Source organism: Cavia porcellus, unplaced genomic scaffold, assembly GCF_034190915.1.
Source record: "Cavia porcellus strain 051 isolate PalLab524CR breed Dunkin Hartley unplaced genomic scaffold, mCavPor4.1 scaffold_4, whole genome shotgun sequence".
Classification (NCBI taxonomy): domain Eukaryota; kingdom Metazoa; phylum Chordata; class Mammalia; order Rodentia; family Caviidae; genus Cavia; species Cavia porcellus.
In genome coordinates this window covers 110,572,582-110,589,853 of record NW_026947487.1, presented here as the reverse complement: position 1 = coordinate 110,589,853, position 17,272 = coordinate 110,572,582, and the positions used below count along the sequence as shown (strand labels likewise).

At 39.8% G+C, this 17,272-nt stretch overlaps 1 long non-coding RNA gene across 1 annotated transcript; it reads right to left on the bottom strand.

Moving 5' to 3' along the window:
- Nucleotides 1-2,099: 2,099 nt before the first annotated feature.
- On the bottom strand, nucleotides 2,100-12,189 carry LOC134475796 (uncharacterized). Its single transcript, XR_010047058.1, has 2 exons — nucleotides 12,063-12,189; nucleotides 2,100-8,029 (listed from the first exon to the last, which is right to left on the bottom strand). It is a non-coding gene; the product is annotated as an uncharacterized LOC134475796 (long non-coding RNA).
- Between the last annotated feature and the right edge of the window lie 5,083 nt (nucleotides 12,190-17,272).

Here is a 17,272-nt window from a genome sequence, read left to right as displayed (position 1 = left end):
GATTTTCTTTTGGGCAAAGTTAATTTTTATTATGTACCATTTTATTTCTTCTTTCTTCATAGAACTTTTTTTTTTTTAATCTCCAGAGTTTAAATTTCTTTCTGGGTTTGTCTATTTTCCATTTTGGGCTACAGCTTGAAAAATTTTTCTCAACTTTATTCTCATAATGCTTGCAACATTTTAATTTCAGATTTTGTATTTATAAAATTTGTGTAAATGTAGTTTTCAGTGTCTTGATTTATTTCACCTATATACAAATTGATATCATCTGTTATTATATCATGTATAGCTTTTTGAAAATCTATTTTTCTCACTATGTAGCCTCTTTCCCCTGAATTTTCTTTTTTAAGGGCAGGTATTTACTTTTGTTTTGTTTTACATGTCTTTCATGGCAAAGACTCCTCAAATGCCAGATTATCTTTGGCTGTCATCTGGATATGAAGTGATGAAACACTTGATTAGAAGTTGTATATTAGATGGGGCTTTCTGAAACTGACCTCCTTAGGAAGAGTTTCAAACTCTCAAACTCTAAGAGAGCAAGAAGGTTCTTATAATTCTGCTTATGGACCCTTACTTAATTCCCCCTTTATTATTTTTCTATTTTTTCTGTAACAAATTATGACAACATACTGGTTTAGCACTACAAATCCACCACCTTTCACTCCTGTACTTTAGAATTCCAAAGTGTGTCTCACTGGGCTAAGATCAAGGGGTCAGCAGGCTTGTGTTCCTTTCTGGAAACTCAAAGAAAGAATCAGTTTGTTGCCTTTTCAGCGTCCATTCATTTTCCATATTCCTCGGTTCCTGGTCCCCTTCCTTGAATTTCAAAGTCAGGAAAAGTGAGCCAAGTCCTCACGCTGTGCCAGTCTGACCTCTATGGCCTCCCTTTCCCTTTTAAGGACCTTAGAGATTACACGGGGCCTCTAATCAAGGCAATCCAGTAATCAAGGGTAACCTCCCTGTTTCAACGCCAACTAACTGGTGTGTTTTCATTTCATCTCCACCTAGATTCCCTTTGCCACTCTCTAAGGCAACAGATCCACAGGTGTCAGGGACCAGGAAGTAGCCAGCTTTGGAGGACACAGCTCTGGGTGTTTTATCCCCATTTTCTGTCACTTGCTTCATCTAGCTGGCCTGATGTACTCCAGCTCCTTTCTGTTTGATCTTTCCAGAAGGAGATCGGTGCTCTGGTGTTTCTTTTCTGTGTGTGAAATCCTGATGAAGTCACTGCCTGTTACTGGATTTCCTGAGTCAGGAGTATAATGTGCAGCCCATTTCTTTACATCATTCACCCTCAGATAGTCAGTGAATCTGCCAGAACGGATCTGGGCTCCTGCCGTGGCTCTGGCTTCCTGCCTGCTCCTCCTTCTTTCCCCTGAGAAAAGACTGGAAAGTCTCATACTTGACTTGCTCTGTGCTTTCCTATTACCTCTCTCTGAAAATTAGGAGCTCCAACAATTATTTTTTGAAAAGCCATTGAATTATGCATTTCTATTTTATCAAGCCAGGAACTAGCAAATCTAATTCGTATCATAATTCTTTGTATCATGCCAGACTAACTTGTGTTCACTCTTAATGAAATGATTCCCCTATTTCGGGTGTTGAAACTAGACATTACTTTATGCCTGTTAAACCAACATGTATATTTCTAAGCTGTGCATGTGATCAACTTTCTGGTAAATTATGTTTCTGTTGGAGGAATTCATGTTTTCTTTCAAAATAAAGTGTTATAAATGATTCGTATTTCTTTACATTTTCAACAGGAACAAAATTAATTTTTTAATTGAACAGTGAAATGACCTTTTCTTCAAAATACATATTAAAAGAAGATAGTTACAAATGACAGTGAGGATTGAGAAAGACTGAATTTTTTTTTCATTTGCTGAATGGATTTGGCCAACTTTTCTGAGTAGAAATTTATAGCACTTGATAAATGATTGGAAAGCACTATCTCTTCAAATGAGATTGTAGCTATTTGAAAGAAAATAAACCAGATATAACGACATGACAACAACCACATTTTATTTTATAAAAATCTCAGAGAAGAAGACACTGATCAAATTAATTGAAAATTAGGTAAATTCTTACACTGCAAACTATTGGTGAGAAGGCTGATAGTTTTATTTAGTCATTTAAACTGACAAATTTATTATGTACAACATTCATAATGTTTTTAATATATACATGCATTACATATAGTACAATGAGTAAACAGGACTAACATACACATCATCTGACCTAGTTCTCATTTTTATGGTGATAAAATTTTAAAATCCACTCGGTTGGTATTTTTCAAGAATTTGGCATATTGTTAACTGTAGTCACTTTGTGGTACAAAAGATCTCTGCAATCGATTCCCTGTATCTAACTGAAATTTTATGTGCTACGACCAACATTTCCTTCCCCTTCCTCTCAGCCACCCTATCCTTGGAGTCGCCATCATCCTACTCTGTTTCTACGAGGCCAGCTTAGTTAGATTCCACACATTTGTGATATCATGCAGTACTGCGTTTGTCTGTCTGCGTCTGAATTCTTTCACGTAACATAATGTCCTCCAGATTTGTCCATGAACCCTGGCACACTGTTGGTAGGATGTCAGTTAGTACAACCATCGTGCAAGAAGTTTAGTGGTTGCTCAAAACATTAGCAGAGCTACTGTACAACCTAGCAACTTGGGTGTAGAGCCAAAGGCAATGAAACCAGTAAGATGAGATCTGCGCTCCTGTGCTCCGGGCAGCGTTATTCCCAACAGCCAAGATAAGGACTCAGCCTAAGTGTCCCCCTCTGCAGGTGAGTGGGTAAAGGAAATGTGATGATAGCCTTTGAATGATGTCACATTTTCTACTGTACATACATTCTAACTTTGATTTGTATAAGAGAAAGAAAATCTCTCTTTTTTGATGTCTTTCTTAGTAGAAATTTATTGCACACTGGCTTTATCACAGTTGAAATTTCATGATGTATGCAATTGATACGGTGCTTAAATGCTTCAAAAACTTCTTTGGAACAATTCCTACTTCTCTATTGGCTTCTATTGTGAAACTGAAGCTTAAGCACAGACACTATGCTATAAAACATAATAGAAACTCAAGAGTTAGTCTTTGTCTTATAATCCATAATTTGAAGGCAAATGTTTTCTGAGATATCATATCATACATGCTGTACAATCATACATACTGTGTGATATTATATACATACTGTATGGTATCATTAATATCATACATTCATATACTCAGTTACCAAAATAAATCGTATTATGCACCTCACTATTTTTTGCCATGTAAATTGTTTTCCACTGAAGAAGTAGGTTTCCTTGGGTATAATGATTTTAGAAAGGGGTTTACAGTCTCCCAGTGACTTCCAGGCAGTTCAGTCATAAGCAAAATCCAGGCAGACCTCAATCTAATGCATAAAGCTTCTAGATATCATCTAAGTGAGAGGTGAGCTCCTATCACAACACTATAGGAAAGTAGATCTTTTAAATGGGTCTGTCTTCAGGAGTCCCTGAAGGAAAAGTGTCATTTTATACCATCCCATTTTGGTCCTTGTAAAATATTTTAGCTAAGTGGCCAACATTAGACAATTGTTTAATGACCAAACTAGTGTCTAGTTTAAGCTAAGTAAATCATCCCTGTTTTTGCATGATTAACTTCTGGCAGAAGCTCCGAGTTTTCCCTTTTTTCCATCACAAAGCAACAATGGGACTAAAACATTTAAGAGAAAAATTATGGAAGTCTTAGAAATAACAGAAAATAACTACAATGTGGAAGAAAATCTGAATTTGATTAGGTATCAAGAATAGTTCCTAGAGATCAACAGTCTTGCATTCTAATGGGTCTTCTGCCTCGTGATTTTGACCACTCCCCTTCCATCAAGGCAATGTGATTGCCACCCCAATTCCAACCCTGAAGTGTAAAGACCACAGGTCCTTACCAATTTATGATTTCTTTCTATCCTTGAGTGAATGATAATCATATTATTTTTTGGAAATCTCTACTTAGACATAGGATTCACAGCTGCTCTTTCATTGCTAGGACAATAAAGATGTTTTTCAGAGAATTTTCTAAAATACAGAAGATCTGTGCTTATGAAGTACCACGTGGAATGCTGTGGCTACCCCTTATGATACTCTCCAGAGACCTACTGCTCATTTCAATGACAACCCTCATTCCCCCTCTTCTGAGCCTCATCCACATAATGCATCTTCTGCAGCTCTCTGCACTGGCCTCTTTCAGTGTTTCCTGTTTCCTGGAGTAGCAGCACTGCTCACGTTGTCAGAAATTGAAATCAAGCCAGGAGTCCCTCCTCCACTGTGTTCTCTGTCTAATCCATCTTCAGGATCCATCTGCCCCATAGTTACACGTATCATAAATCTATGCTCTTTCTCTCTTCCTCAAAACAAACCAAACCAAACCAAACCAAACCAAACCAAAACAAAACAAACAAAACATTCAGGATTGTTGTTTTTTAGTCGACCGAAGCAGTGTCCTAATCCGCATAGCATGAGGACCGTGAACTTTCCAACCTCCAAGCCGTTCTCTTCTCTGCAAACCTTTGTGTGTGTCATCCCCACTCATTATCCCTCTTCAGCAATTTCTCCTGCATCTCAGTGCACAGACACAAGGTTGCAACATGAGCATGAGCATGTGTTTCACACAGGTAACCTATTCCGCCAAATTAATTATAGATACCACATTTCCCTAACAAAAATTTTGCTTTTGGGTAAATTGCGTCATTGATTTAAACATAATCTTGACCTGGCCCCAGTCTCAGCTAGGGCCCCAGTAGCTCTATTTTTTTTTTTTTTTTTTTGCACTAATATTCTTTCAGTCCCGTCCAGTTTACTTCCCATTCACCTCCTGCTCTTATTTGCATAGATTTTTTATTTGCTCTTCCTCTACTGTAAATTCTTTCCCCTCAGATTCATGAGTTGACTCATTCCATTGTTTTGAGCATCTTTTGTCAGCACAGCTTTTCCTCATCTCCATTTCTAAGGGAAATTATTAGAACTCACCCCTCTTCCAGCATCTGCCTGCCCTCTCCTGGGTCTGCACCTGTGAGGTCAGCAGAGTGCTGTGTTTCACATTGTTTCATCACCAAGCACAGGGCCTGATGCGTAACACTCAATATACTTAATTCAATAAATACTGAGTAAACAATAACTGAAACAGGTTGTTTTCCGTGCATCATTGAAGGGTCAATTTCTGGGGATGCACCTCGGGAGAAGGGAAAACTACTATAAAGAATAATTATCTTTGTCTCTAGAATTTAAACATTCATTGTACTATTTAAATGCAACTTCCACTATTAAACAAATTAACTCCTCTTCCATACCAACCATCAATAAACATATTCCCAAAGATTTTTTATAAATAGAGTGTCTTGTGTAATACTACACTTAAATTCACCCTCATTTTACTTCTTACAAGCAAGCAAAAGGAGCAAAATACAAATGTATGCTGGGGAAACTTTTTCTTGTTGCAAATCTCAGGTCATCTAGTTCTTGTCTCTTTTATTTTCTCTCACTGAAACATGTTTGCCTTCTCCCTAATTTTTTTCATTCTATAAAAGAGGGAAGCTATGGTCAGTCATTTAATTTTATCTGTTGTGTGTTACCAAAGCATTCATGTAGAACTGCAAGTTGGTTGTTGCACAATTATGTGATATAAATTTCTTTATAGTTCATGCCAAATCTACACCAGAGTAGTCACAATTAAAAACAATGTTACCAGTATTTGACTTAATGAGTACAGTTTGTATATCACAGAGCAATTTTTAAAGTATTTGTTTGGTTTAGAAAATTGATTTGAAATCCATTTAGATTTTGGGGTAGCACGCAGAGCCAGAGAAAGAGAGGGAGAGAGGCGGGGTGGAGGGGGAGACAGAGAGAGAGAGGTGTGTCTGTAAGCTGCCAGTGGTTTCAGTCTCAGGACTGAAACACCCTCCTGCTGTGGTTTCCATGGGAGTCAGCCTGGCTCCCCCTGAAAGTGACTCAGGCAGATGGGATGATTGAGGGTGACTGCTTTCACTTACTTGATGAAAACTGGTGGAAATACAGACAGCCCTGCAGTAACTTTTTATGCAGCTTGCTAAGTATTGCTTTTCTTTTTAAATGGACATTTACTACCTATTTAGAACAATTAAATACCTCAAAGCAAACATTAAGCAAAATGTGGCCTATCTATCACATACCCTGCTTCTCTTGATAGTAATAACCAGGAATAGCCCATTACATGGCAAATTCTACAGTTTTACAAGTTGCTTTATAGATTCACTTTGTGATCACTAATAAACCTATCTAGCATATATCTAATTAAGGAAATCTTAATGAAAACCAATTACCCAGTACCCAAAATTTACAAAATTTTATTTTTGGAGTGCCAAAAATGTGTTTTAAATGAGTTGTGTTATATATATTTAGTGCTAAGATGTCACTTTCATGCAACACCACTTTATCCACAGTGACACTAAGGGGCAATTAACATTTTAAATTGTGTGCTGCACTCATCATTGACTTTTGTATTGTGATTTTACTTATTGTGCAGAGTGTAAACACATGTATGGTAAATGCAATTTTCGTAATTAGATGGAGCTTTATCAACAGGCCTTGCAAATTACATGAGCACCTGTGTCTACTCATGCACTAGTAGCAGCTTTTGGGAGAAAATTCAAATGTGTACTGGGAAAGAAATATATATAAATATCCCTGTAGTGTCTATGGGTTAGTACGCAAATGACACAAAAAAATCAATGGGTCCACATGAAACTGCCACATGTGTAGCTTTTGAAAAATGTTTGTCTTGAAATAATTTTAGATTTATAGAAAAATAATAAATCTGATTGAGTTTGCATTTATCTTGTACCTGGGATCCATATTTCAATTATGAAAAGCATGGAAATTAACATTAATTATGAAACTACAAATCATATGCAAATTTCTCACTTCCCCCATCTCCATTGCCTGGTTTTCTTATAGAATAGAATTCAGGGTCCCTGATGGAAGTTAGTCCCTGAGACTTTTTAACAGCCTCCGATAACTGAGAGTCCCTTAGTTTCTTCTTGAGTTTCATGATCTTGACAATTCAGATTCCTAACATAAATCAAGCTTATGTAGCTTTTGGCAAGAATTCCCCAGAAGTGATGTCATGTCCTTCCCGGTATCTGATATCACTATTGAGCACCTATGTCAATAGGTCCTATTCCTTGTGAATATGGACCTAAACTCTTAGTCAATGAAGTGTCAGATTTCTTCTTTGTAAAGTTACTCTCAGCCTGCATTATAGCCTGTTTCTTTTCAGATTTTCACTTGCTTATTCGGGTCTTCCTTGGCAAATCTTTCAACTGTTATTATAGTGGTGAATCACTAATGGCAATTTTGAATTTCTCTCATTCTTTTTCCACATTTACTGATTTGATATTTCTCTACAAAGAGCAGCCCCTTGGGAGTGATCAATGATTCATTCAATTACTATGCACGTTAGCATGGACACATGTGAGTTTTGACTCTGTAAACTGTAATCAAACGCTGTGACTGAGCGTTGCTTGGCTTGCTCTTCTCTTTAGCCTCCTCAGCGATACCTCTGGGTACAGCATTTAGAGGGACACAGCATGCCACGTGCTCAAGTTAGCTGTGTCTTTTTTTGTTAAATAAGTGAAAATCTGAATACTGATATTTAGTTATTCTAGTTGAATTTTTTAGTTTCAGGAAAAAAAATCCTAATTGTTACTTCCTCAAGGTCTTTCAATGCTTTCCTAGAATTATGTCAAATCTCTTTCCACACTTCACCCATGTCATTGTCTGTCTCCTTGAGTAGCTTTACTTTCATAGAAACCTCTCTGTTGTCTGGTGGGCTGGTTGCCTTTTTGTTGGTGTTACATCTTTTTAAGGATGGAGTTTAAATCTGCTCAATGTTGCTCAGTTACTTCCAGCTTTAGGAGGTTGAAATCTGGATTATGCAGACCATGTAGCAGTTTGCCCACAGAGCGGGGCAGCCAGACCCCCAGAGGAAGTGTCTTCTCTGCACCAAACCTGGGAACAGAAAGGACATCATCATCCAAACTTCAGATCACCCTCAGCTCCTCTCACAGAGCTCTTTCCCCTGTGTGGATCATTCACAGAGTTCAAATTTTTTCCCTGAGGTTTTCCTAGGCTGGTTAACTCTAACTCAGAAGCTCAGAAGTTTCCAGATTCATCTCTCCTGGCGGGATGGACCAACAGCTCTCTGCTTCAGCACCAGTGATGGGCTAGAATTAGCACTGGGAGTGGAAACTACAAGGGACTTAACAGCCCACAACTGATTTCAAACAAAATAGCTGTACTCCAAGGTGCTCCTGCACAGGGCCTTAGAAACGCATAGCATCCTTTATCTGCCTGGATAATTGTGCTTCTAATGCTAATGAGCAAAAAACAAAACTAACCTAAACAAAAACTAAAGAAAAAAACATCTACCTTTCCTGTTATCCACTTCCTAGAACACCAACGCAGTGTAAAGGCTAGAAAAAGAAACATGGAGGATGGAATTGAAGAGAGATATCTTCTTCATCACAGCAGTCCTGGTGAGGTAACTATATTTTGGGTGTTTATTAAAGTCCTTAACTGACTTAGATTCTTGGGTGGCCTTGCCCAATGGAAAAAAAAAAAGCCTTGATCATGTCTGTGCCAACCAAGAGCATGACTTTTGCTGGTAAAATGAAGACTCCTCTTAACAAAAGGTCTGGGAGAAAAATGGAGTACCAAGAAATTGGAATTTGATGGAGTGCCTTTCCATTACAGAGAAAGGACTGTTTCTGGGAAGATGTGACAGTAAATGTAGGAACAATTACAAGGATAGTTTATGAAATTTCTTGTGGCTCCCATGAGCAAGAATACATAATAAAAAATATAGGACCTCAGAAAACAAGTTAAATTACTTACAATGTCATACCTATGAAAAGAGGCTTTTTTAAACTAAAAAAGGATTTCAGTATCTTTAATCCATAAACATAAAAGAGGTCTGCAGAAAATCACGCTGCTCATCAAAGGAGGAGTCAGAGCTAGAGCCACGTAGGAGAGTCTGATCCTTGTTCAAATCACTCAACAAAAAGAGCGAGTAGAAGAGTAAACTGGGAAATCAGACAACAAATACTGTCTGCATAAAGGAAACGTTAACCATAAAAGGCATCTGTTTGCTTGCCAGGTCTACCACCCTGAAATATAATCTTGAAAACCGAGTTAACACAGAAGTTATTTACAGGCACCTGCCTGACAATGACCTGTTTTTATCTTCTGCTTGGAGCATAACCTGTCTCCTCTTAAGTACCATTTGACAAGATATTTGAAAAATCACAGTGTCCTTAAGAAATCTAATTAAACGTTTTAATGCAACTTTTTGGCTTTCCAGCAGGTTTTATTTAAAATATCCTGGAGATGGAAGACAGTTACTGATGCTGTCCTGGGGAGAATGAGTAGATGTCTTCTTCCCCTAGACCTTTACTTACCTCTGGCTGAAATCACCACTAAGAACTTGGTGCACTTCCTGCCTCTGCAGGCTCAGGAGAGATAAAGGATCCATCGCCTTTAAATATACCAGAGCTGCTGCTCAGAACAAGTGAAAACAATCTTTGGTTTTTATAAAACTCAGATTCTAACGTAAAAGTCAACCCACAAACAGAACTGGTACTTAGTGTACAATTTTGGATATGAAAGGCACAGGTGAGAGAGCTGATTCACTATGAAGGAGGCCAACAGAGTGTGTTGGATGCAACCTGACACCCTCTCTACCACCATGAAGCACAAACAGCTTTGGCCAGTGTTCTTGCACTGTTCCATGCTTGACATGAAAGTAACAAACAGCAGCTACAAACTCTGCTGAGCCTTTGAACAGGGATTTTCAGGCGTTTTTGCAATGGGTTTACATATATCATTATTCAGACATGGGCACATTATCCCGTGTGATTTTAAAATTATATAATTATCTTAAGTGAGATTTTTTAATGTGGCAGAATTGTAATCCCATAAAATCTCAAAGAATTATCAAAATAACTTATACCTGAATATTTCCTTTAATTAATCACATCTTAGCGAAATGTCTTTTCATGTAATGTTCCCATCAGTATTTATCTTAAGGGAACACAATGACAAATCGTTCACTTTGATGGCAGGACACAGGGAAGTTATACACAACACACTTAAAGGAGCGGCCCCAGGCTGCCAGCTTTTTCAGGAGGCAGATGAGAACAAAGGCGCAGCTTCCTCTCCAGTCCACAACTCCACAGTGAGTCTGAACTGTGAGAACAACTGTTTTACTCCCGTCACTGGTAAGGAGCATGACTAGCAGATAGGAAAGGAGAGGAAGTAAGGCAGTGACGTGGCGCAGGACTGACACTGAGCTAGCACCCAGCTCAGCCCACAATCACACAGCCAAGCTCTCAGCACAGGGTCACCCAGCCAGTTACTCAGAGACGCTGCTCATGCAGAACCCAGACCAAGCAGAGGACGGTGCTGACACAGAGTCAGACCCCGGGTCACCCGGGCTGGCTGCTGGTGCCTTGTGTGAAAGGCAGGCAGGCAGACAGAAGGACAGACAGACACACCTCCCATGGCCAGCCAGCCTGCCACATTCCCAGCCATGGCTCCCATTCCGCTTCCCACCCCCTTGGTTACTGGCTTAGATGGTGCGGATGTTATCCCCAGCGCTCTGCACCAAGGACACTAGGGCTGTCATCATGCCCATGGTAGCTGACAGTGCCTCCAGGCTACACTACTGTGAGTAGATGGGCTTGCCAGCCTCGCCCAGCACAAACACATGCTTCTGCTGGCTGCGCCAATCCTCCTCACTGGGGTCCCTGCCCTGGCCCCCACAGCCACTCTCTGCACCACCTCATTCTCCAGAATGAGGGGGAACTGGCCCTCTTCCCCCACCGACTACCATTAATACACATTAACATTTGGTTCCTTACCAAACCTCAAATCCTCTACTGATTCTTCAATAATGCAGACACAGAGTGCTCAGTACTCCCCACTGATTTCCTTTCTCATTGCAAGGATTCTATACCCCAGTGCCCTCACTTACCTTCTAAATAGTTCCTCCTTTGACCCTATTCATGTTCATTAACCTAAATACCTTAGGCCCCCAGTGGCCCTCTCTGACACCAACCACATTTTTGTTGTCAGTCACCTGAACTCACCAAATACATTCTGGTTTGCCCAGAACTGGGAGGTTCCTGGGATAAGGGCCTTTCAGTGCTAAAATGGGTATTTTCTGGTACAAATAGGGATGTTTGATCCCACACAACATGCATCTACCAAGACCACAGAACTGCACTTGGTGAACACCAGCGGATACCTACTGACTTCCTTTTAATTTCTTAATGATTTAAACTACACAAATGAGTCTACTATTACCTCCTCCTGACTTGGCTATGGTTCAAGCTACTTCCTGGAGTCCCCAAAGACTCCTAGATCTTTCACTAATCCTCTTCTCCCTTAACCCAGCATGTCCTCCCCCACGCGCGCTTTTCTTCCAAAACCCTAGAGAAGGCAGCATATATATTTCCTCCAGGTCCCCATCTCTGGTATCTGGTGATACGGAACTCCACCATCTCCAGTCTCCTCACTAGGGAACTGCGAGCCCTCCCTGTCCTGCATGTCCCCAGGGGCTGGGGCAGCAGCGTCTCTGCTGGCCTTCATCTGCACATCCCTGGGGGAAGGGGAATCGAGGGTGACAGGCAGCAAAAGAAACTTCTCAGAAGCCTTTACAGAGCCAGGTCCCTGGACACATTCCCAGCGCTTGTTTCCCCCACAGCTTTCCACGGGATGAGCCATTCAAAATTGTGTCCAAACACCTGCACCCTCCAAGGCTTTCTGCAGAAAGGCTCTAGTAGCCTGAGGGAAACAAAGGCATATAAACACCTGTTTTAAGCCCTGTATCTCAATGATCCTGACTCCGAAGCCAGGGCAGCACCACACTTCAGGGTGCCGCTGAGGTTCGGCCACACTTTAGCAAACCACCGCTCAGAAATGACACTTGCGGTCACAGAGCTTCAGTCGCTCCCCGCGACACTTCTCTCCTGCAGACCCTCACCGTTGCGATGGAGCACGCCTCTCCAGGATCAACTTCGGATCAAGTTTGGAACCCAGCGCGCCCTTTTATACTCTCCTGAGCAACCTGCTGGAAGTCGGAAGCCAGGCGAGAGCAGCGCATTTCTCTTACCCTGGCTGTGGGCGTGAGGGAGGCGCGGCTCGCACTCAGCCAATCCGGGCGCGGAAAGGGCGGGCATTCCTTCTTGTGGCCCAATCCGGGTAGACTGTCGCCTTCCTCCAGTCCAGTCCAAATCTTACCTAGGCATCTACTAGAGACGTCTCTCTGGGTCCACGAAAGCTCCAGCTTTTTTCTCTTCTCACTTGAGGACATTTTCAGCCTAAACTCTAAAGGATATTACATGCTGGTCCAATAAGCATGCTGCCCCAGAGATGAGGTAACTTCATTCTTCTTTAATCTCCAAGAAAGGCTGGAATGGGGTAAGACTCTATGGGGTGGTGGATGCTTGACGAGCAGTTGTTGCGTCCAATCGGAGTGCGGTACGCAGTCTGATTGGCCAATGGAATTCGGATCCTAAAATAAGAGGCGGACCTCTCGGAAGTGGGACTTACTGGTGATTCGCCGCGATCAGCCAAAGGGCTCTGCGGTCCTGAAGCAGCTGAAGCTCGACCTCCGAACACCCTTATGGCATCGAAAAGGGAGTTGCGAAAGTAAAGGTGCAGTATGAAAAGTGTTCATCCAAAAGTTCACCCTGACACCGCTTGCTAAGTGGGGCGGGGGGGGGGGGGAGAGGGTCTGTGGGCAGAACCATGCAGATTAGGCTTCCAGGCCTAATGGAGAGGGGTGCGTCGGTGGCCTGGGCTTTGAGGGGCTTCTATGTCTTCAATGGCTGAGGATCGCACCGCGCTGCCCTCTGCACATCTTAATGGCTGACTGGACAAGGCAATTCAACGGCCCTGCCACCTGCTTCATTGGCTTCCAAAGAAAGAGGACCGCTGAGACCAGATGGGATCTTCCAGTCCCTGGAAGCCTGAAGAGCCTTGCAGTTCACGGAACTCTGTGAGGGGCCTGGACAGCTAGCAGAAGGTGCTCCAAGGTGACAGTTTAAGAAAGGGCAAGTGCCCATAGGGACCTCTTTAGCGACTCAGGCTCTCTGTCTCGGAGTGACTCTTTTTTTTTTTTTTTTTTTTTTTTTTTTTTAATTTTATTTAAAAGGAAAAAGAGAAAAAACAAAGCGGTGTAAGGGTACAAGTAATACAGAACTACAAAAAAAAAAAAAAAAAAAAAAAACAAAACAAAAAACAAAAACAAGAAAACAGTAAGAAATCACCAGTTAATAGATTACACATTATCATGTTAGAGATAATTGCTCAAGTCAGTATCAAAGCAAACAAAGTGGACATTCAAACAGTGAGACTGCAAACAGGTGTGTTCAATGATCCAACCAAAAACATTAATATGGTCATCAATTTAACACCCCTAAACACACTTGCAGTTGTATCCTTTAACACACTTTTTTGTCCCTCTCTTTTTTACAACAAAATTTACACATTTTGGGTTTTATTACTCCTTAGTTCTTACTACATTTTTTTTGGAAGAGATAAAGTCAAATATGGCAAAACAAAGCTGTCAGTCAAAACCAAGGATAGACATAGCGCATGATGTAAAAACAAGAGTACAAGGTTATCAACAATGGTTACCATAATGCCTCTTGCTTCCTTAAAAAGAATTGTCTATCTCATTAGGTATTATAAAGTTGAACAAAACAGCAGAGAACAAGACCAGGAAAACCTAAACCTTGTAAACATTACAGGACTTCCAAAGGAGATAATAGTCAAACCAGAATGGGCATCATAGTGAATCGTATTGCCTTCAAAGAACTTGCCTATACCCTCAAACTTGATACTGTCATACAGCACGGAACAGAGTCTAATCAGTCACAAGAAGATAGTGGGAGTATTACAAGACTTCAAATCAAGTTAATAGGAAATCAAAAAATTACTATAATATATCTTGCTAATTTTTTTATTTTCCCCTTAATTAAAAAAATCATAAAAAATAACTAAATATTTTTAATGCATAAGGGAGGGATTGAGATAAAAGAGGACATAACAACATAACAATATAGGTCAAAGCATGACAGTTTCAGCAACATAGTGCTTCACCACCAAATAACCCGACTTAATAGTAGTTACCATAGCGTCTTTTTCCTTGAAATATTTGAATATAACTTTATATACTATAGCTTCAAATATTTCCATATCAAGCAGCCCAGAATAAAGCCATTCCAATTAATAAGTGAAAGCTTCACAAGGCTTCAAGGCCATATAATGGGGAATCATGATTACCACATACTTTTATATATTTGAATCATTACTTACATTAGGGAAACTATTTGGTATTCACACATGCGAGATTGATTTATTTCACTTATGAGTATGGTCTCAAGCTGCACCTATTTATTGATAACTAACTCAATGTGATCCTTCTTTATAGCTGAGTAATACTCCATTGTATAGAAATACCACCACGTTTTTATCCATTCCTCAGTTGATGGACACTTGGGTTGTTTCCAAGATCTGGCAATTACAAATTGTGCTGCTATAAACATAGGTGCGCATATATCACTGTGGTATGATGCTTTCAGTTCTTCTGGGAATATGCCTAGAAGTGGAATAGCTGGAACAAATGGGACTTCCAATCCCAGCTTTTTGAGAAATCACCAGACTGACCTCCACAAAGGTTGTACCAGTCTACACTCCCACCAACAGTATAGGAGAGTTCCTTTTTCCCCACAGCCTCTCCAGCATTTGTTGTTGTTGGTTTTATTGATCTTGGCCATTCTTTCAGGAGTGAGATGGAATCTCAGTGTGGTTTTAATTTGCATTTCTCTAATGACCAATGATGATGAACATTTTTTCATGTGTTTATTTGCCATTTGTATTTCTTCATCTGAGAAGTGCGTATTCATCTCAGATGCCCATTTTTGGATTGGATCTTTGAATTTTGGGGCTCTGAGTTTTTTTAATTCTTTATATGTTTTAGACAAAAGTCCCTTCTCTGAGGGGGAGTTCACTAACATCTTTTCCCAGTTTGTGGGTTTTCCTTTCATTATGCTGGAGATTTCTTTTTATATGCAGAAACTTTTTAATAAGAAGTGGTCCCAGTTATTGATTCTGGGAAGTATTTCCTGTGCGGTTTGAGTCCTGTTCATGAATTTTCTATCTACCCCTATGTCTTCAACACAATTTCTACACAATTTGTCTTCCAATAGATTTAATGTTTCTGTTTTAATATTCAGATCTTTGACCCATTTAGATTTTAATTTAGTACATGGTGATAGGCATGGGTCTAGCTTTAGTTTTTGGCAAATGGAGAGACAGTTTTTCCAACACCATTTATTAAAGAGACTGTCATTCTTCCAGTGAACCTGCTTGGCTCCTTTATCATAGATAAGGTAGTTGAGTGTGTTTGTAGTTGTTCTTGTATCTTCTAATGAATTCCATTGATCTTCTGCTCTGTTTTGATTCCAGTACCATGTTGATTTTACTACTGTTGCTTTGTAGTATAACTTCAAGTCAGGGATTGTGATGCCTCCTGCCTTGCCTTTGCTACTTAGAATTGCCTTTGCTATTCTAGGTCTCTTCTGGTTCCAGATGAATTTTAGGAGTAATTTCTCTAGATTTATAAGGTATGTTGATGGTATTTTTTGGGGGATTGCATTGAATCTGTATAACAGTTTTGGGAGAATGTCCATTTTCACAATGTTTGTTCTTCCTATCCAGGAACAAGGGATGTGTTTCCATTTTCTGAGATCATCTTCAATTTCTTTTTTCAGTGTATTATAATTTTCCCTGTATAGCTCTTTCTCTTCTTTGGTAAGAGTAATTACTAAATATTTCATTTTTTTGCTTGCTAGTGTGAAGAGTGTGGTTTCTCTTATTTCCCTCTCTGTGTTTTTGTTGTTGGTGTATAGGAATGCTATTGATTTCTGAGTATTGATTTTAGAAATACAGAAGATCATCAACACCTATTTCGAAAACCTCTACTCTCAAAGGTTTGATAACACAGAATAGACAGATTCTTAGAAACATATGAAGTGCCAAAGCTAGATCAAGAGGATGTAAAACTGCTGAATAACCCAATCTCTATTAATGAAATTGAAAATGAAATCAAGTCCTTACCTACAAAGAAAAGCCCAGGCCCAGATGGATTCACTGCAGAATTCTACAAGAGAGTGATGTTTGAGTAAAAATGGGCTCCATGGCTTTGCAGATTTGACACAGGACATTATCCATCACAGTGGCCTTGTGATCTTAGGGGAAGGAGCGTATCATTTGTCACTTCATTGCTTGGGGTCAAAGTTGGAATCTAACCTCTGCCCATAGTTTCAAAGTTACCCACCAGATGGGTGGTGGGAAGGCCATGAGAGTGAAAGCTTGCCTATGGTCTCAGCGGACACCACAGCAGTGCAGAAGGAATGAGATGGCACCTTGTTAATTCGAGTGGGCTGTGTTACACACAGGCACACAGACAGACACAGACATGCACACATACACTTGCATATACAGAATATACCAATCGAGGTTGAATTCAAGACATTTGTACTCTCTGTCACTCTATGAATTGACCAGTTGATGGAGAAACGCATAATCCTTCTTAGTAAATATCCTAAAACATCTGAGGGGAAAGTCCTCTAAAAGATAATCCAGCAGTCACATTTTAACATTGTTTACATAAAGTTACTGGCTCCTGGATGGAAAACAAATTAGTAAAAAAAAAAAAAAAAAGATGACAAATATGTAATTGCTGTCATTTAAATGTGCTGCATTATTTTAAATTAATAGTTATATTGTCATGTAAATTCAGTATGACATGCTTATGAAGGGCTTAAATTTAAATATTATCCATTATATTACATATTTAAGCAAATTTACTTTGAAAAGAAAAACAGTTCAGTGTATTTTTAAAATACACTTGTAAAACACTTAAAGAATGAGGGGTCCTGATCACTTGCATATTAATGAAGGAAAGAGATAGCATTGAATATACACGGGAGTGGAACTGAAAGCAATCACTGTAAGGAGGCTAGAAAAATCTTATCGCCTAAATCAGCAATAAAACTGGGCAAAATTGACAAAACCGATCATTTTATGTCTTTGGAAATCATCCCAGTGTAATACCCGAGAGACCTTTGTGAAGAGAAGCTAATGGATCATAGCTTCACTTGTCACAGTGGCTCCTGTTTTCTT